Genomic DNA, 19903 nt, shown 5'->3' on the forward strand with positions numbered 1-19903 from the left:
ACTCCCTCTCCAGAGGATTTAACTCATTTTTCTACAGAGGATTTAACTGAAGTGAGTGCTGATTGCAGAGATTATCGACAACTATAAACATTTACTTTTTGAATTTGAATGAACAAACCGTCTGTCACCCCTGCAGTGGTCTCTAGGGTTCTTTTGGCCTCTGGGCCTATAAACTGAGCTGGTTGGATAGTAGATTTGCTTGGACTTAAGAGCATACTCTATCACTCAGAAGGACGAGGGGGAGCTGGTGAAGCTGACTTTGAACACCAGGGACATAGGGCTATTCTGATCAGCCCCCCAGTTTAAGAAAGGAGGTACTTTCTCAGAAGATTCCTCCAGCAGCAAAGATGTGAAGTTGTAGATGGAGGGGAAGCGCTCCCTTGGGTCAAAGCCAACTTTGCACTAGAGGCAGGAAGAAATGCTATAGACTCATTAATTACGGGATGCCACAGGATTGGCTTTGCCTGTGGGTGTGAGGGCAATAACCTATGCTTTAAACAAGCAGCCCCATCACTCTACAGTAATTAGCAGGACAATAGGCATCTTCATAGAACTAGATTGACAGGTAGCCCACAACATGCAGCCTCAAGCTGGCCTAGAACTGGGCTCTTTCAGATGCCACACCTGTGGGGCCAGCCAGCCCACGGAATCTTGGGCACAGAAGTGACACATTCTTTCTTAGGCTGTTTGCTGTGAACTTGCTATGTAGTAGGCAGTGAGAAGAATACACAAGAAATGTGAGACACAAACCTTACCCAGTCTTACCACAGCAAATTGAGGAGGCAAGATTAAGCTTGAAAAGTTAAAATAGCAGCACAAGAAATAGCATTTATGTCTCATACAAAGAGTATCAATGCTCAGAGCCACAGGGCAGCTCTGGACAGGGAACCCCACCAGGTAGATGGAAAGGTGGGGGGGTATGGTGGGGTCTGCATTACCTGCGGGGTTTCTGCCAGTACACAGTGCCATGTTTCTTACAAGAGAAGTAGGAAACAGAAAAAGAAAATTAAAAATCATGCTAATATTTGTCAGAGATACACATTGCTATGGTTTTGGTTATATCTTTTAAGATTTTTTTCTGTGCATATATAGTTTATTACATAAATGGGTTCATACTGTACGTCTATTCTATGACTTGCTTTTTATACTTAGCAGTACATTGTGAACATTTTTTCTTGTCAATGAAATTTTTATTGATCACATATTTCACTATGAATTTACCATGATTTAACGAATCCCTTCTTATTGCCACTTGAGGTTATTAACAGTTGTGGCCATTATATATAATTCTGACTCTGTGCACATCCTTATTATTATTATCATTATTCTTTTTATGAGATGGAGTTTTGCTCTTGCTGCTCAGGCTGGGATGCAATGGTGAGATCTTGACTCACTGCAACCTCCACCTCCTGGGCTCAAGCGATTCTCCTGCCTCAGCCTCCTGCGTAGCCAGAGTTACAGGTATGTGCCACCATGCCTGGCTAATGTTTTTGTATTTTTAATAGAGACAGGGTGTCCCCATGTTGGTCAGGCTGGTCTTGAACTCCTGACCTCAGGTGATCCACCTGCCTCGGCCTCACAAAGTGCTGGGATTATAGGTGTGAACCACCAACCCCAGCCACATCCTTATTTTGATTCCCTTAAGTAGAAGGGGATCTACTGCTTTAGCCTCCCAAGTAGCTGGGATTACAGGCATGCACCACCACATTGGCTAACTTTTGTATTTTTTAGTAGAGACAGGGTTTCACCATGTTGGCCAGGCTTGTCTTGAACTCCTGAGCTCGAGTGATTCATCCTCCTCGGCCTCCCAAAGTGCTGGGATTATAGGCATGGTTTCTGTCTTTATGTCAGTTTCAGAAAGACTTCTGCTACAGAATTTATATTAATATATTCAAATAAACTATCTCAATACTTGAGTGTTTTTTTTTTTAATTTAGAAAGTTAAATAGAGTAGATCAAGGAGTATGCACACTTTCAAGGATTTGGTACATATTGTCAAATTGCCTTCCAGGAAGGATGTATCAACTTAGGCTCTCGTCACCAATCCTATGAGAGTGCCTTCTTCACTATGTCCTTTCCAACACTGGGGATAAGCATTTTTGAAAATTTTGCAAATTTGATAAGCAAAAACAAATAGTATATCATTGTTTGCTTTAGTTTGCTTTCCTTTTCCATTTCTGTTTTCATTACTTGGATTCTTTTACAGGCCAGCCATTGGTAATTCTTTCTGATGAATTATCTGCTTATGTGCTTTATCTAGTTTTCTTTTCTTTTCTTTTTCTTTTTTTTTTTTTTTTTGAGGCGGGGTCTTGCTCTGTTGCCCAGGCTGGAGTGCAGTGGCGTGATCACAGCTCACTGCAGCCTCAACCTCCTGGGCTCAGGTGATCCCCCACCTCAGCTTCCCGAGTAACTAGGACTACAGGCGCATGCCACCATACCCAGCTAGTTTTTGTATTTTAAGTAGAGACAGGGTTTTGCCATGTTGGCCAGGCTGGTCTCAAGTTCCTGAGCCCAAGCAATCCGCCCACCTCGGCCTCCCAAAGTGTTGGGATTACAGGCGTGAGCCACCGAGCCCAGTCAGTTTTCTGTTTTCTATTGGTGTATTTCTCCATTTTTCCCACTTCATTTGTGTAGTTTATTATTATTATTATTTAGTGTGGTATATTATTTTTTTCTTATTTATTTTAAAGATGTATTCAGGCTATTAACTCCTTGTCTGTCATATATTATGTGTGTGTGTGTGTGTGTGTGTGTGTGTGTGTGTTTGGTTTTTTTTTTTTTTTGGAGATGAGGGTTTCACTATGTTGCCGAGGCTGGCCTCAAACATCTGGCCTCAAGTTATACTCCTGCCTTAGCCTGCCCAGTCGCTGGGATTACAGGTGTGAGCCACCTTGCCCAATTCTCATATATTACAAATATTTTATCCTAGATTGTCACTTGTCATTTAGTCTTGTTCATTTTTAAAGCATTCATGAATCTAAAATATCCATGTAATCAAGGTAGTCTATATAGGCTTTCCAAACCATGAGGCTAGAGGTGGCCATGACTCGAAGCAGGGAGGCCAGCAGGGAGGCGGCTCCTGCCAGAGTGCAGATGTGGCAGGATGAGGCCGAAGGTGGGGCAGGGCTAGAGAGGAGGCGAGCGGGGCCAACTCAAGGCAGATGAGAGAGGGGACCAAGATGTGGTGACCTTGGGCGGGAGAGGGAGGAAGGAGGAGGAGCCCGGGGTGACTCACAGATGCTGACCTGGAGGAGGGCAGGGTGTGAGCAGGTGGAGGATGAGCCAGGATTGGGACTACAGGAAGGGGAGTGGTGGGGGTGGGTGCAGCGATCGTGACAATTCCCTTTGGGATTGTTACGTGGAGGCTCCTGGCCAGATAAGTCACTGGTATTTGGATCACTAGGACTGGGCTGGTTTCTGTCTTTTTTTTTTTTTTTGAGACAGAGTCTTGCTCTGTCACCCAGGCTGGAGTGCAGTGGCACGATTTCAGCTCACTGAAACCTCTGCCTCCTGAGTTCAAGTGATTCTCCTGCCTTAGCCTGCCGAGTAGGCAGGATTACAGGCATGCCCCACCACACCGGCTAGTTTTTGTATTTTTGTGGTAAAGACTAGGTTTCACCATGTTGGCCAGGCTTGTGTTGAACTCCTGAGCTCAAGTGATCTGCCCTCCTTGGCCTCCCAAAATACTGGGATTATAGGCATTGTTTCTGTCTTTATGTCAGTTTCAGGAATACTTCTGCTACAGAATTTATATTAATATATTCACACAAACTATCTCAATACTTTAGTGAGTTTTTTTTTTTTTAATTTAAATCTTAATCTAGCTGGGCACAGTGATGTGCACCTGGAGTCCCAGCTACCTGGGAGGCTGGGGCAGGAGGAATGCTTGAGCCTAGGAGCTGAAGGCTGTAGTGCATTGCGATTGCACCTGTGACTAGCCACTGCACTCCAGCCTGGGTTACATAGTGAAACTCTGTTTCCAAAAAATAAAATAAATATTAATCTAGATGGAATCTGTAGTATTTTTGTGAATTGTGAAAGTTAAGGAGTTAACTCACTGTCATTGACCTCCACCTGGGGCAGCCCCCAGTCCCTGGCCCAAAGACAGTCCTGTGGGCCCTCAGAGTCTCTGTGTCGCTGCTGCCGTTATTGCTATGGCTCTTGGCTTGTGCCCGACTGCCGACTGCCATCAGGCCCACTGTGTTGGGGTTTCCTGTCAGTCATGCCCGGAGCCCTGCCTCTAGCCAGTGCCCTCTCCCAGCCTGGTTTCTTTCGAGCATTTCCTGTGGGTTAGCTCTGGGGGTCTTTTCCTAGCCTGTTCTTACCTGTGTTATTGCCAGAAAGAATTCTTTTTTTTTTTTGAGACAGAGTCTTGCTCTGTCGCCCAGGCTGGAGTGCAGTGGCGCGATCTCTGCTCACTGCAAGCTCCGCCTCCCAGGTTCACGCCATTCTCCTGCCTCAGCCTCCTGAGTAGCTGGGACTACAGGCGCCCGCCACCGCGCCCAGCTAATTTTTTTTTTTTTTGTATTTTTAGTAGAGACGGGGTTTCACCGTGGTCTCGATCTCCTGACCTCGTGATCCACCCACCTTGGCCTCCCAAAGTGCTGGGATTACAGGCGTGAGCCACCGTGCCCGGCGCCAGAAATAATTCTTCACAGTTGCTGGCATTTTTATGGCCTTTCCCCAGTTTCTTTAGCAGATGCATATTTTTCTCTGTTTCAGATTTGCTAGGTTCTTTTTTTTTTAAGTGACTTTTTAAAGGATCTTTTCTTATTGGGGAATAACAAACATAAAGTCACAAATCCTAAGCATACATCTCAGTGAATTTTTACGTAGGTATTCACTATGTCCCCACTACCCTGATCAAGAGACTTCTTTTAGCGTTAAGAAGCTATTGGTGGGAGGTTGGGTGGAGAGGGAAATCATAAATGTGTCCCCACACTGCTTTTTTTTTTTTCTAGAACTATCAGGAAATGGTGTGAGGAGGGGAGCCACATATGAATTTCAGCTTTATAAAGGGGTATGGAGAGCACAGTGGTTAGAAGTCAGGCTGGTCATGAGCTGGTCCTGCCCCTCACTAGCCATGAGACTTTCTGAGCCTCAGTTTCAACAACTGTAAAATGGGAGTAGAAGACAGCTCCTGTCTCATAGGGTTGTCATGAAGATTACATGAGGCAGTGCACGTAAGTGCACAAAAAATGTCAATTATTGTTTCTCTTGTTATTAATAACAATGAGGAAGAGGCGGCCGTAACCGTGGTTCTTAACTAGGAGTATGTGTCAGAATCACCTGGGGCACTTTTGCAAAAATACACATGCTTGACCCGGCCAGATCAACTGAGTCAGGATCTAGATTTTAAACTCCTCCCCAGGTCATTCCGTTGCTCATCTGTGGTTCAGTGCCACCGGACTGGAGGTGGCCATGACTGGAAGCAGGGAAGCCAGCAGGCGGCCTCTGCCAGAGAGCAGGTATGGCAGGAGGAGGACGCAGCTGGGGCAGGGCTGGTGAGGAGGAGAGCAGGGCTGACTAGAGGCAGACAGGAGAGGTGGCCAAGACATGGTGACTTTGCACAGGGGAGGGAGGAAGGAGGAGAAGCCCGGGGTGACTCACAGGTGCTGACTTGGACGAGGGTGGTGGAGGATGAGCCAGGGTAGGGACTACAGGAAGAGAAGTGGTGGGGGCAGGGCACAGAGATTGTGACAATTCCTTTTGGGCTCCTGGTGAGGATAAGTTAGTATTTAGATCTCTAGGCCTAGGTCGGTACTATGGTTCTGGGAGGTGTTGGTGTGGGGAGATGGATAAAGCCATGGGCTAAGTCATTGAGTAAAATGTAGAGGGCAGAGGAGGGCCAAGTTCACAAGCATCCTCCTCTGCAAAGGCCTGCGTCCATTTTTTTTTTTTTTTTTTTTTTAATAGACTGGGTCTTGCTCTGTCACCCAGGCTAGAGTGCAGTGGTGCGATCATAGCTCACTGTAGCTTTCAACTTCTGGGCTTAAGCCATCCTCCTGCCTTAGCTTCCCAAAGTGTTGAAACTATAGGCGTGGGTCCCACACCCAGCCTCCTTGTGTGTCCACTTCTTATTCTGCCTTACCTAGAAATAGAGAAGAGCTTGTTTCTCATGTCATAACCCCTGTTGAGGACTGTTGGAAAATAAACTGTCCGCTCATCTGAAGATGAATAACTTTGGGTCATTTTCTTTCTTCACAGGTCATAGAATTTTCCACACTCCTTGACGGAGGTTCTTAACCCTTATCCATCAGCATTCTCAGACAGCACCTCCGGTTAGGGACAGTATCTGACCATCCGACATCCCTGCAGCCCCCATGCTGTCACACAGACTCAGCCTCAGGTAGATGGTTTCCGTAGATGGTGGCTTTTTTTGGACCCTTGATATCAACCAGTTACTATTTGGTAAGAACTTAAGTCATTCCAGTGCCTCTCTCAGAAGCATTTGCATTTAGAATTTCAGGTGTCATAGAAGTAATGAAAGACGTTGCATTCCTGAAGGAATGAATAAATTATTCATTTCGTTGTTCTGGAACATCACTGCCCACTAGAATTTTCCATGATGATAGTAATGTTCTCTGTGCTGTTCCATGAAGTAGCTACTGGCCACATGTGGCTATTGAACATTTGAGATGTGTCCAGTGTGACTGAGGAACTGGATTTTTTCATTTTAATGAATTAAAATTGAATTTTTTTTTTTGAGACAAGGTCTTACTCTGTCACCCACACTGGAGTGCAGTGCTGTGATCATGGCTCATTGCAGCTTTGACCTCCTGGGCTCACGTAATCCTCCCACCTCAGCCTCCCAAGTAGCTGGGACCACAGGTGTGTGCCACCACACCCAGCTAATTGTTTTTTGTTTTTTTTTTGAGAGACGGGGGTCTCCCTATATTGCCCAGGCTGGTCTCAAACTCCTGGGCTCAAGCGATCCTCCCTTGGTATCCCAAAGTGCTGGGATTACAGGGGTGAACCTCGACACCCCACCTTAAAATTGTAATTTAAACTGAAAAAAGGAAAGCAGGCACTATGAAGTTGTATTCTCTGGGTTGGTGAGAGCTAGGGATGTTACGCTGATACCCCACCTGACTGCTCCACTACCAAGTGCTCCCCAAAGGGATTTGTAATAAAGGAGGAGGAGGCCTTGGTTCTTAACTAAGGATGATTCCAACCATCTGCAAAAGCAGGCATCAAGTAGAAGATTACTTGGCTGTTTCCACATCGAAACCAAATGGGCTTTCTTCTCCCCACAACCCTGGCCTCAGCCCTCATTCTGCCTGTATGAGAAGGCGGTGTCCAGTACTGCCCCTTCCAGGCCTCTCCAGGCTTCCTTCTTCCTGCTCTTCCCACCTTGGGACCATTGCCCCTGCCCTCCCTTCTGCCCTGCGTCCCTCTTCCTCCTCCCACCACAGCAAGCCCCACCTCCTCCAAGAAGGCTTCCCAGACTCCTCTGTCCCTTCCAGGTGAGGCTAGTTCTAGGGCCCTGAACAAATTCCATTTGGCTTCCCAACTGAGGGTAAGGTGGCAGGGATGGGTCTCAGGAAGATCAACTGCAGGATGGATGTGTGTGTAACCACTGTATTTCCGACTTCTTCGACCACTGCTCATGGTGAGAACGATATCTCCTGTCCCAACCAGAACACACCTCGATGTATGGATACATAGCACTGAAGCAAAAGTTTTTTTTTTTTTTTTTTTTTGAGGCAGAGTCTTGCTCTGTCACCCAGGCTGGAGTGCAGTGGTGTGATCTTGGCTCACTGCAAGCTCCACCTCCCGGGTTCACACCATTCTCCTACCTCAGCCTCCGGAGTAGCTGGGACTACAGGTGCCCATCACCACGCCCGGCTAATTTTTTTTTGTATTTTTAGTAGAGATGGGGTTTCACTGTGTTAGCCAGGATGGTCTCGATCTCCTGACCTCGTGATCCGCCCGCCTCGGCCTCCCAAAGTGCTGGGATTACAGGCATGAGCCACCGCGCCTGGTGGGATGGCCTAAATAGCCATGGGACAGGACACAGCAACTCAGATTTGGGCTAGGGGTGCAGTTTGGGGAGCAGTGGTGGAGGGGTAGGCAGGTGTGGGCTTGAGGACAAATTCTGCCCTCTTCGCTACGTGGCCTGAGCCAGGGCAGCCCACTCGCCGAGGCAGGCGAGTGGCTGTTTCTTTGGTAGCCTGATTCCTCCCCGCTCCCTGGCCACGTGGTCCCCAGATCTGCTTCTGTGAATCACCCTGAGTGACTGCAGGGGTGCTTCAATCAGTGAGGGGATCTCAAAGAAAAGCCAGGTATTTCTTAGACAAGGATTCTTAGATAAGGATGACTTATTCCTCACCATCTGAGAAAGCAACGGTCTAGTAGAAGGCAGTGGGGCCCGGGGCTTTGTCACCTCAGCAGGAGGTCTTTGTCTTGACAATAGATTACTACGTAATGCATGTGTAATGCATTGCACATCCTATTGTTGACATTTTGCAAATCTAATTTAATTACAAAATGATGAAACCACTTCTCCCAAAGTGGGAGGATAACGTGAAATCACAATAATAACCTAAAATAACAATATCAAAGTTCTAGGAAAAGATTTTAGACAAGCCACTCTGTGACATGTCACCAAGGCGAGAATGGAATAGGGCTTGATCAAAATGGTGGTCTCGACAAGCTACCTAAAGGAATTCTTATTTCAGTGGGATTAGAATAATGTGAGGGGTAGAGGAAAACCTGCCAGGCATAAGTATTCCACCTAGTGGAAATTAGATTTTGATGATGAAATTGCAGATGATTTTAACAGGGAGGAAGGGGGCGGGCAGCAGCCAAGGAGAACAGATGAGTGTAGGTTTTCAATGAACCTGCTGGGTTTTCACACTGCCTGATGCCTTGGCTGTGATATACCACAGGTATGTCAGAATGTCCAGAAGGACCGAAGTCTAGAATTAGCAACGATTGTAAAGGAATCCTGGTCAGCACCAAAGTTGTTTGTTTGCTTCCTTGTTGGTCTGTTTGGAGCAAGAGGATGGACAAGGCAGCAACTCCCCTCGGCTAGGGGAAGACGCAGAGTAGAGAGAACAAAAAAGTGCCCAATTCCCATTTTGTTTCCAACTCTACCTCCCTTGAGAATAGTCCTCACACTGGCAGAAAAAAAAAAAAGTGGAACAAAGATCATTAAGAGTGAAATGAAGCCCCTAACAGTAGAGAAAATGTAAAATAGAGCTCTCTCAACTCTGTCCTAGAAAACGACCCACTTGTCACATTCCCCACAGGTGGTCACATTCCCCACGGGTGGTCACATTCCCCATGGGTGGTCACATTCCCCACCGGTGGTCACATTCCCCACCAGTGGTCACATTCCCCACGGGTGGTCATCCAGGTTGGCCAGAGCCCCCAAAGCAGCACTTCTGGAGAGAGGTGGCATGACCAGAGACAAATCCATTTATTAGTCCTAAATTTCAAGACAGAGAAGAGAAACTTGCTAAGCAATGTGTTTTTTCTTTTTTTTAAATAAAGCCCCGCAGTGGCTCACGCCTGTAATCCCAGCACTTTGGGAGGCCGAGGTGGGCGGATTGCCTGAGGTTGGGAGTTCAAGACCAGCCTGGCCAACATGGTGAAACCCCTCTCTACTAAAAATACAAAATTAGCCAGGCCTGGTGGCGCATACCTGTAATCCCAGCTCCTCGGGAGACTGAGGCAGGAGAATCGCTTGAACCCAGGAGGCAGAGATTGCAGTGAGCTGAGATCACGCCATTGCACTCCAGCCTGGGCAACAAGAGCGAGACTCCATCTCAAAAAAATAACAAATAAAGCCCCTGAAGGGAGGCTTCTCTGGGCTACAGGTGACCCAGCCCCTGGAGGAACAATACATGACTTTGGGGTAACAAAGTCATGACTCAAAATAGTCTTGTCAGGGTGGAAAAAAGAAGACATTTTATAAGGGAAAATGTAACATTTTATATTTGGGTTCACTAAAATGATTCATTCAAATACATAGTGGAGGAGTGTGGGGGCCCAAGGGGACTGGTGTTCCATGGGCTCCTTATGCACCAAGAGTGTGAAGATCGGGAGAGCCCCCCACACATGGGAGGCAAGGACCTAGCACAGGGAGGGCTGCAGCCCTTCTCCATCCCCGCTCCTTGGGCCAAGTGCCCGTGTGTGGGGTGCAGCTCTCAGATCCCAACCAAGTAGGAATTCCCCAGGCAGGTCACCAAGAGGGAGGGGGTCTGGGGGCAGAGCAGTGGTGATGAGGCAGGGGCTGTTAGCCAGAGGAGAGGTGAATTTATATAGCTGAAGAGCCACCAAGGGTGAGAGAGGGACCGTTCTTTACGTCCAGCAGGCCACGTTTGAGGAGGCTGGCTGGGGTCCCATCTGAGATGAGTGCCGGTGTGGTGTGCAGTTCCCTGCCAAAGGAGGGTCTACACAGTCTCAAGATGGTCTCTCTGCCAGGGTACACCTCAGAAGGGATCTTAGACGTTGCGTATGAAGGTGGCCCGAGGGCGCCTAATGTCCCTTCCCGAGACGTTGATGATTACCATGGATGAGGAGTCAGTAGGAGAGAAAGTGCCCTTGTCCAGGCAGCTGGGAGGAGTGGTTAAAAGGGAGGCCAGGTGTGGTGGCTCACACCTGTAATCCCTGCACTTTGGGAGGCCAAGGCAGGTAGATGGCTTGAGTCCAGGACTTAGAGACCAGCCCGGGCAACATAGGAAGACCTCATCTCTACAAAACATTTTTTAAAAAATTAGCCAAGTGTGGCAGGAGGCTCAGGTGGGAGGATCACATGAGCCCTGGATGTCGAGGCTACAGTAAGCCCTGATCGCACCACTGCACTCCAGCCTGGGCTGCAGAGTGAGACCCTGTCTCTACATAAATGAACAAGCTGGGCACAGTGGCTCATGCCTGTAATCCAAGCACTTTGGGAGGCTGAGGTGGGAGGATCATTTGAGGTCAGGAGTTCGAGACCAGCCTGGCCAACATGCTGAAACCCTATCTCTAATACAAATACAAATATTAGCCGGGCATGGTGGCGGGGGTCTGTAATCCCAGCTACTCGGGAGGCTGAGGAATGAGAATCGCATGAACCCAGGAGGTGGAGGTTGCAGTGAGCCAAGATCTCGCCATTGCACTCCAGCCTGGACAATAGAGACTCCGTTTCAAAAAAATAAAATAAAATAAAATAAAAATACATAAAAATAAAAAGGGCAAACCAAGGCACTGGGGTTCAAGCCCTGCCTCTGTCACTTTGTGTGACCTTTGGCAAGGTACTTAAGCTCTCTGCGCCTCAGTGCCTTCATTAAAAATGAGGATCATGGCAACAGGACACACCTGCGAGGATTTCCGTGAACGTTAAAAGAGTTAAATGAAGATTCTTAGCACTGTGGCCACACCCATGGCAAGGGCCATGTGCTGGATAGCTGCTGCAACTGTCATTGTCACCATCATCATCATCACCGCTGATTTCACATGCAGTTACTGAACCCTGTCTATGTGCCAGGGGAGTAGAGACCAGTAGGGTGGGTCTCCGCCTTCAAGAAGTCGTAGCCCAGCATAGAAGGCACAGAATTGTCACACGCAGAGATGGGTTAGGGGCAGCGCAGGGTGTGGTCACATCACCTGGGTGGGGCCCAGGAAGGCTCCTGGGGTTGGCGGGCCAGGGCCTCTGAAACCATGACGTGGCTCAGAAGCATTTTAGCATCTTGTTTTCCCGTGCTCATCAGGCTGTTTACTCTGGGGGCGGCTGTGCACTTAGTGCCCCCTCCACGCCCCAAATGAGTGCCGGGACTGGTCAGGACTGGCAGGTCTGGCTGGGCAGGTCCAAGGGCTCAGGGACCCGCCCCAGGGCTTCCTGGGCACACCTGGGGCCCACAGCCCCACATTGCTGGGCCTTAAGGCCTGAACTCTGAGGCCCCCTATGTACGTGCACCCCCTCTGTGCCAAGCACCATCCTGTGCTGTGCTGTGGTGTTGTGTCTGATCCTGGGAGATGGGTGGTGTCAGGGTCATTCTCATTTTACAGCTAAGAAAATAGGCTGGGACATTAAATTTCTTATAAAAGGCCCAGCCAGGACTTGGAACCAAGGTTTCCAATGTCAAAATCAGGTGCCGTTTCCTACCCCACCCTGGGCAAGACCAGAGGTGACTCAGCCGAGAACCCTGCCCTCCAGGAGGAGATGGAGCCAGAAATCTGATAACTGACCCTCCAGCCGGGGGGAAGTGTGGCGGGGCTGTGAGAGCCCCGCCCTCTGGGCCCTATCCCCTGCCCATGCAGATTCTTGCAAAGTGGCCCGTGCCTGCTCACTCTTCATGGACGCATCTCCCAGTCAGTGGTTGTTTTAGAGAAGGAAGGCAGTGGTTTAGGAAAAAGAAAATGTTTTTTAGTGGTGGCAGCCTTTTTGTCAAATAAAATTTTATCAGAATACACTCAAAATTGGTAACAGGAGAGCTGTTCTGGGTACAGAGAGTGAGGGGAACCTGTGTGTGACCTCTTGCTTCCTGACCCCTCCCATCCTACTCCAGACTCTTCTGCAGAACCCCCTGTTGACCCCTGCTTTGAGGTGGCAGCGTTAACACTACTCTTTGTTATAAGCTCTCGTCTGGGGCAACTCAGGAGAACATAAGTTCCTTGGGGAAGATTTCTGTTTGTTTCTAATTGTGGTAAAATATATATAACATAAAATTGACCACTTTAATGATTTTTGAGTGTACAATTCAGTGACATTAAGTATATTTACAATATCATGTAACCATCAACACCATTCATCTTCAGAACTTCTTCATCTTCCCACACTGAAACTCTCTACCCACTAAACACTAACTCCCACTACCCACCGAACATTTCCCTCCCTGCAGCTCCTGCAACCACCGCTCTACTTTCTGTCTCTATGAACTTGACTACTATAGACACCTCATGTAAGTAGAATCATAAAGTATTTGTCCTTTTATGTCTGGTTCTTTCACTTAGCATAATGTTTTCAAGATTCATCCATGTTGTAGCATGTGTCAGAACTTCATTCCTTTTTATGGCTGAATAATACTCCATTGTGTAACTGTACCACATGTTCATCTGTTCAGCCATGCGTGGGTGCTTGGGTTGTTTCTTCCTTTCAGCTATTGCAAACCAATAATGCTGCTGTGAACATGGGTGTGCAAATATCTGTTTGAATCCCTGCTTTCAGTTCTTTGGGGTCTATACCTAAAGAAATGGAATTGCTGCATCGTATGGTAATTCTATGTTTAACTTCTTGGGGAGCCACCATATCATTTTCCACAGTGGCTGTATACTACTTTACATACCCACTGGCAATGCACACAGATTCCAGTTTCTCCACATTCTCCCCAGTGTGGCAGGGGTTTTAAACCTCTTCATCACGGGTGCACCCCTGGAGACTAGGGCAGTGCCTGGCACATTGTAGGTGCTTGATAAGTATTTGTTGGATGAATGAATGGGAGGCCTTGGCCTCAGAGCAGATGTACCTGGGAACTCTCCTACCTGAAGGTGGCACCCAGTCAGTAAGTGTCCTACCCACACAGGGTCCCAAGACCTTCCCATTCCAGTACCTGTTCAGCTCTGAGACAACCATCCTTTATTTGTTATTTATTTGTTTATTGAAACAGGGTTTCACTGTGGTGCAGGCTGGAGTGCAGTGGCAAGATCATAGCTCACTACAGCCTCAAACTCGTGGGCTCAAGTGATCTTCCTGCCTCAGCTTCCCAAGTAGCTGGGACTACAGGCGTGTGCTGCCCGGCTAAATTTTTTTTTTTTTTTTTTGTAGAGATGAGGTCTCACTTTGTTGCCTGCACTGGTCTAGAGCTCCTGGCCTCAAGTGATCCTCCTGCCTTGGCCTCCCAAAGCCCTGGGATTACAGATGTGAGCCATCACCCCGAACCGATTTTTTTTTTTAACATGAATGTAAAAGTCCATCCAGGGCAAAGATAAGTGTCAAGAGGCCCAGAGGAATGGGACTGAAGTGTCAGGGGCCAAGGACAGCCCACCGTGGGTTTCCTGTGATCCTGGGGCTTGGCTATTTGGACCAGGGATGAGGGATAGGAGAAGGGAGACAGGAGATGCCCAGAAGGATGTAGCCTTGGGGAACATCGTGGCTTCTGTGTCTGGTGCTGTAGTGAAAGAACCAGGAGGGGCTGGCGATTGGCCTAGGGGTTTGCTGTGTTTCAGAACTCCTCCTCCCAATGCCTTCCCCTCACTCAGGCCAGACTTCTCACCCATTCCCACCCCTGCATCTTCATTCCGGCTGTTCCCTGATCCCTTTTCCGGGAGCAGCATTCCTACTTCTCCTTCCTAACCCAAGGTGGCTCATCTCTCAAAGCCCAGAGGAAGGTGCACATCCTCTGCAGGGCTTTCTCCACAGTTCTAAGCCCCTCTCTGCCAGGCCTCAGACCCCACAAGGCAAGGCAGGGGTGGAAAGTATTGCATAGCATGTGTTGTGTACTGTGCGACAGGACGCCTCTTCAGCTCCAGCCAGAGCAGGCTGAGAGTCTGCCCGCTAAGTGACCTCCCAATCCTTTCCTACTCTCCTGGCTCACAGTGAGAGGTGTGCACAGCTGGAACCCCAAATGGTGTCCCAATGGGTGTGATCAAAGCAGACACAGCAAAGTGACACCTGGCCCAGCAGGGCAGCAGTGAGGGCCCCCTAGAAAGGGGTCTCATGGTTCTCCTGTCCCCCACTATCTGGATTAAAGGGTCCCCAGGTCCTGAAGAGGAGCTGGTACTGCTATCAGAACCCAGGGCAGCGCCTGTGGTCTGCTGCATGGATGAGGGTCTGGAAAGTTGTCATCCCACTTCCAGTGTGGGCTCCCTCCTGCTCAGCACTGCTGGGCTGGGGACACAGACCTGAGTTATAGAGCGTTTATAGGTGTTCCCACGTGGATGTGCTGGTTTGGGAGGCCTTGACCTACCCCAGAGGGCAGCCCCTCATGAGCAGATTCCATTCTGGGCACACTTGTATCTCTCTGGGCGAGGGGAGTGCTCACTGCTGCTGAGCGGAGGGGTTGCTGGGGAGGACCATTCCCCCTGTTAGCTAAACTACCCACTGCCATGTGTCCTGGGCCTCATGTAGATAGAGTTGCCCATGCAGGAAGCAGGCTCAGCTATGAATCTACCTGAGGGCAGAGCTTTCTGCACTTGTGTCTTTTGATTGGGATTCATATTAGATGCCTTGCTTGCTTGCTCATGGGCAGGCGTATATGGATGGGGACATCTGTGTCCCACTCGACGGTCTGACAGGCCCCCTGCTCTGAGTCTCTATAAGTCAAGGATGACTGCTTCTTTCTCTGAGGTATTCCCCCCGTCCCGACAGTGAGTTTTTATTACTGCTTGCCACATAGTCTGCGTTTTAAGTCTGGCCATTCCAAACTTCCCCTCCAAATTCGATGAGCAGTCTTGCCGACTGTGATTGCACAATGCCGAGACGGGTGAGCAGAAACGGTTGTGCTTACGTAGGTGCGTGGTTCTTTGTGATTTCTGCAGCTAACACTGCCATCTGCTTCATGTCCAGGTCTGGGTTCCATGTCTGTCTGAGCTCACCACCTCGTCTACAGCAGTCTGTGACCCAAGGTAGTAATTGCTTAATTGCTCATGGCTCTCAGGAGCCAGAAAGTTGTATTCATCTTTCTATCCTGGACCTGCACAGGAAGTCAGTGCCCCATATGCATTTGTTGAATGGAAGGAATTTTAAACTTCTTGAAGTTTCCCTTTCTTACCAGTTCTATATCTCAGCCCAGCCCAGAGCTGAGCCCGTAACAGGGCTGATGGGTTGGCCAATGGATAGGACTGCTGAAAAGTTTCCTAAGTCTAAGTGGATTTTGATCCCCAAGGACACAAAGAAACCCAAAGGCTTGACTCAACCAAGTATCTGGAGTGCCCGTTGGTGAAAGGCCAGGCCCCATCACATGTGAGCCATGATCATGGGGCCATGGGAAGGGGATTTGGTGAGATGGGAAGAATGTGCATCATGAAACAAGGGAAGGACTTCGCATGAACCAGTGGCGATCAGGTACCAGGAAATGAGGAGTGTGGCTGACTCAGCAATCTGTCCCTGAGGTCTGATTCCAAAAGAAAGAGAAAAAAGGGAAAGAAAGAAAGAAGGGAAGGAGAGAAGGAAGGAAGGAAGAGAGGGAAGAGCAAAGAAAAGAGAGAGCGTAGGTTTGGAAGCCAGATAAAGCTGGACTTGGGCCAGGCGCTGTGACTCACGCCTGTAATCCCAGCACTTTGGGAGGCCGAGGTGGGCAGATCGCAAGGTGAGGAGATCGAGACCATCCTGGCTAACACAGTGAAACCCTGTCTCTACTAAAAATACAAAAAATTAGCTGGGCGTGGTGGTGGGTGCCTGTAGTCCCAGCTACTCGGGAGGCTGAGGCAGGAGAATGGCGTGAACCCGGGAGGTGGAGCTTGCAGTGAGCCGAGATTGCGCCACTGCCCTCTAGCCTGGGCAACAGAGCGAGACTCTGCCTCAAAAAAAAAAAAAAAAAAAAAAAAAAAAATGCTGGACCTGATAGGAGTTTGAGACCAGCCTGGCCAACATGGTGAAAACCCGTCTCTACTAAAGATACAAAAAATTAGCTGAGCATGGTGCCAGGCGGCTGCAATCCCAGCTACTCCGTAGGCTGAGGCAGGAGAATCGCTTGAACCTGGGAGGTAGAGGTTGCAGGGAGCCGAGATCGCACTATTGCACTCCAGCCTGGGTGACAGAGCAAGACTCTGTCTCAAAAAAAAAAAAAAAAAAAGCTGGACCTGAATCCCCTTTCTATCTCTTTTAAGTGTGGATCTCTAGACATGGTCTCTATCTCTATGTCCTAGTTTCTGCATCTGTAAAACGAGAATTAGATTAGATTAATGTATGTGATGTGTCCCACAGTGTTCTCAGCACATGGTAGAACTCAGTGTATTCATGCTGTAAATAATGGGGATTATTATTACCATAGCTCAGGTTTTGCATGAGGTATCAGTTTGGATTTAATGAACTTAAGCCAAAAAGAGCATTTATTTAAAAACTTCTGGCGGGCCCGGTGGCTTACGCCTGTAATCCCAACACTTTGGGAGGCTGAGGCAGGTGGATCACCTGGTCAGGAATTTGAGACCAGCCTGGCCAACATGGTGAAACCTCGTCTCTACTAAAAATACAAAAATTAGCTGGGTGTGGTGGTGCACCCCTGTAATTCCAGCTACTCGGGAGGCTAAGGCAGGAGAATTGCTTAAACCTGGGAGGTGGAAGTTTCAGTGAGCTGAGATTGCACCACTGCACTCCAGCCTGGGCAACAGAGTGAGACTCTGTCTCAAATAAAAATAAAAATAAAACCTCCTAGTTCATAGAGTTGAAGAAAGGGTTGAATCCCAAGACCTCAGGAAGGCTGGGAAAGGAGGGACTGGGGTTTCAGGAATAGGAAGACTGCTTCTGGGCAGAGGCAGTGCTAGTCTCCTTGTGTGACCTCCAGGTTCAAATCTCTCAGACAGTCTTACTGGCTGGCTTGGATCCTGTGCCGACAGCCCCACCGGGACCATGATGGAACTGGGGGAGAAGTAGTTCCCCCTCAGAAAAGTGAGGTGCTGTCCAGAATAAGGGAAGCAGAAGTTGCTGGACAAGCAGAACCATTGGCCACCGCACATGAGAATCCCTCACCTGCCCACCTCCACACCAGTGCCCGCTTAGGCCCTTCAGGTCAGCCCTCATGTACAGAACTGTGTAATTACTGCTCCCCTACCCTCCCCCATTCCTCAGATTCCGCCACCAATTTTAATTTCAACACACCATTTCCCTGCCTGCCATGTCCAGCCCAGCCCAGCCCAGCCTAGCTGGGCCCGAGCAGGAGGTGGCAGCTTTGCCCAAAGGGCTGCCCTGCTCTGAGGCCTCCTGCCTTCTGGTCCCTCCCTGAGAGTCCCAGGCCAAATCCTCACCTGCTCTTCACAGAATTCCCTGTGCCCTAGGGAACAGAACTCAGGCCAGTGCTGAAATCCCCATTTGCTTCTTCCTACTTCTGCCTTTTCAAAACCAGCTCTTCTTTTTACTTTGCTCTTGGCCAAATCCTGCAAAAATGTGTTCATGGGGAGGCCACTACAACTTGAGCATCCAGTACAAGAGGCTCCAATGAGAAGAAGACAGAAATACTCAGGGTTCTAGCCAGGCACGGTGGCTCACGCCTGGAATCCCAGCACTTTGGGAGGCCGCAGTGGGCGGATTGCCTGAGCTCGGGAGTTCGAGACCGACCTGGCCAACATGGTGAAACCCTGTCTCTACTAAAGATACAAAAATTAGCTGGGCGTGGTGGCGCACACCTGTAATCCCAGCTACTCGGGAGGCTGGAGCAGGAGAATCACTTGAACACTGGAGATGGAGGTTGCAGTGAGCCAAGATCACACCACTGCACTCCAGCCTGGGTGACAGGGCAAGACAGCATCTCAAAAAAAAAAAATAAATAAATACTCAGAGTTCCAGAGGCCCCCACAGGGTGAGGGGAGGGGCCCATCTGCCAGCCTTGCTAGCCCTTTCTGCTCCAGGGTTCTGACGCAGCGATGCCATCTGCTCAGGGCATCTTAAAGGGCTTCCAGGTCTGAGGGGCCACACTTCAGAGGCCTAAGGTTTCGTGGTGACCAGCTGCAGGCCTGAGAAGGGGGGAAGCAGCCTCCAGGACTGCCCAGCCTGCATGACTGTGTCTTCCCTGCTCTGCTTGACGACTCCTAGTGCCCAGTGTCCTCCTGTCCTCACCCAGGTGCGTCTATTCCATGAGGCACCACTTGCCACCAACCTTTTCCTTTCTTTTTTCTTTAGTACAGCTGGTACCTCCTGTGCCTCCTCCCCTTTCAGCTACCCATATGGCCAGAAAGCTCTGATCAATTAATTCCCACAGAGGTGGTCAATTTAAAAATCTTAGAAAACTTATTTTTTGAGACAGGGTTTTGCCCTGTCACCCAGGCTGGAGTGCAGTGGCAGGATCACAGCTCATTCCAGCCTTGAACTTCTGGGCTTGAGTGATCCTCCCACCTCAGCCTCCCAAGTAGCTGGGTCTACAGGCATGTGCCAAGAGGCCCGGCTATTTTTTTTTTTTTTTTTAGTAGGGATGAGGTCTCTCTCTCTTGCCCAGGCTGGTCTGGAACTCCTGGGCTCAAATGATCCTCCTTTACAGGCATGAGCCACCATGCCTAGCCTTAATAAAAGAGATTTAATCACAGAGTGTCCACTTCAAAGGGTAGCTCTGAAGAGTAGATCCTTGTTGTAAGGCCTCCTGAGCATTGCAGCTCTTGTGCCTGATGGATGGATGGATAGATGAGAGGGAGGGAGAGAGGAAGGAGCCCGTAGGGAGAGATTTGCAGTTATGATCACTTCCTCAGGGCCCCTTCCATCATGCAGATGGCCACCTGCTCTGCCGACATAGACCTGGCTCTGGGGGTACAGGCAACTGGGCTCTACCAACCTGTGCATCATTTAAAAGTAGAGAAAATAGCCGGGTGCGGTGGCTCACGTCTATAATCCCAGCACTTTGGGAGGCCAAGGCAGGCGGATCACTTGAGGTCATGAGTTCAGGACCAGCCTGGCCAACATGGTGAAACCTCATCTCTACTAAAAATACAAAAAAATTAGCTGAGCATTGTGGCATGTGCCTGTAAACCGACCTACCCAGGAGGCTGAGGCAGGATAATTGCTTGAACCTGGGAGGCGGAGGTTGCGGTGAGCCGAGATTGCACCACTGCACTCCAGCCTGGGTAACAGTAAGACTCCGTCCCAAAACAAACAAGCAACAACAACAAAGAAAACCTTTTCTCCTGATTATAAACATATTTCTTTGTGTAAAAATTTATAAATGCATTTAGAAGAAACTATGATTCACTCTAATTATATGATCCATTTGTAACTACTCTTAATATATGGTACATAGTTTAAAAAATTTTATTGAGCTTAAAGTGTATCTAGTTT

At 48.8% G+C, this 19903-nt stretch overlaps 1 protein-coding gene across 9 annotated transcripts in view; it reads left to right on the forward strand.

Moving 5' to 3' along the window:
- LOC134737792 (uncharacterized) overlaps window positions 1-19903 on the forward strand; it is a 126569-nt gene that overhangs the window by 89452 nt on the left and 17214 nt on the right. For 3 of the 9 annotated variants that reach the window (XR_010123077.1, XR_010123054.1, XM_063648613.1), the window contains one exon: window positions 6208-7757. The exons of 1 other annotated variant lie outside the window; for it this stretch is intronic. The gene's annotated coding sequence lies outside the window, so the exon portion shown is untranslated. Of the gene's footprint in view, window positions 1-1363; window positions 1462-6207; window positions 7758-19903 lie in introns of those variants that run through there. 5 more of the 9 variants (XR_010123053.1, XR_010123072.1, XR_010123068.1 and 2 more) reach the window with 5 other exon arrangements.

This window comes from Pongo pygmaeus, chromosome 12 (assembly GCF_028885625.2).
Source record: "Pongo pygmaeus isolate AG05252 chromosome 12, NHGRI_mPonPyg2-v2.0_pri, whole genome shotgun sequence".
NCBI lineage: Eukaryota > Metazoa > Chordata > Mammalia > Primates > Hominidae > Pongo > Pongo pygmaeus.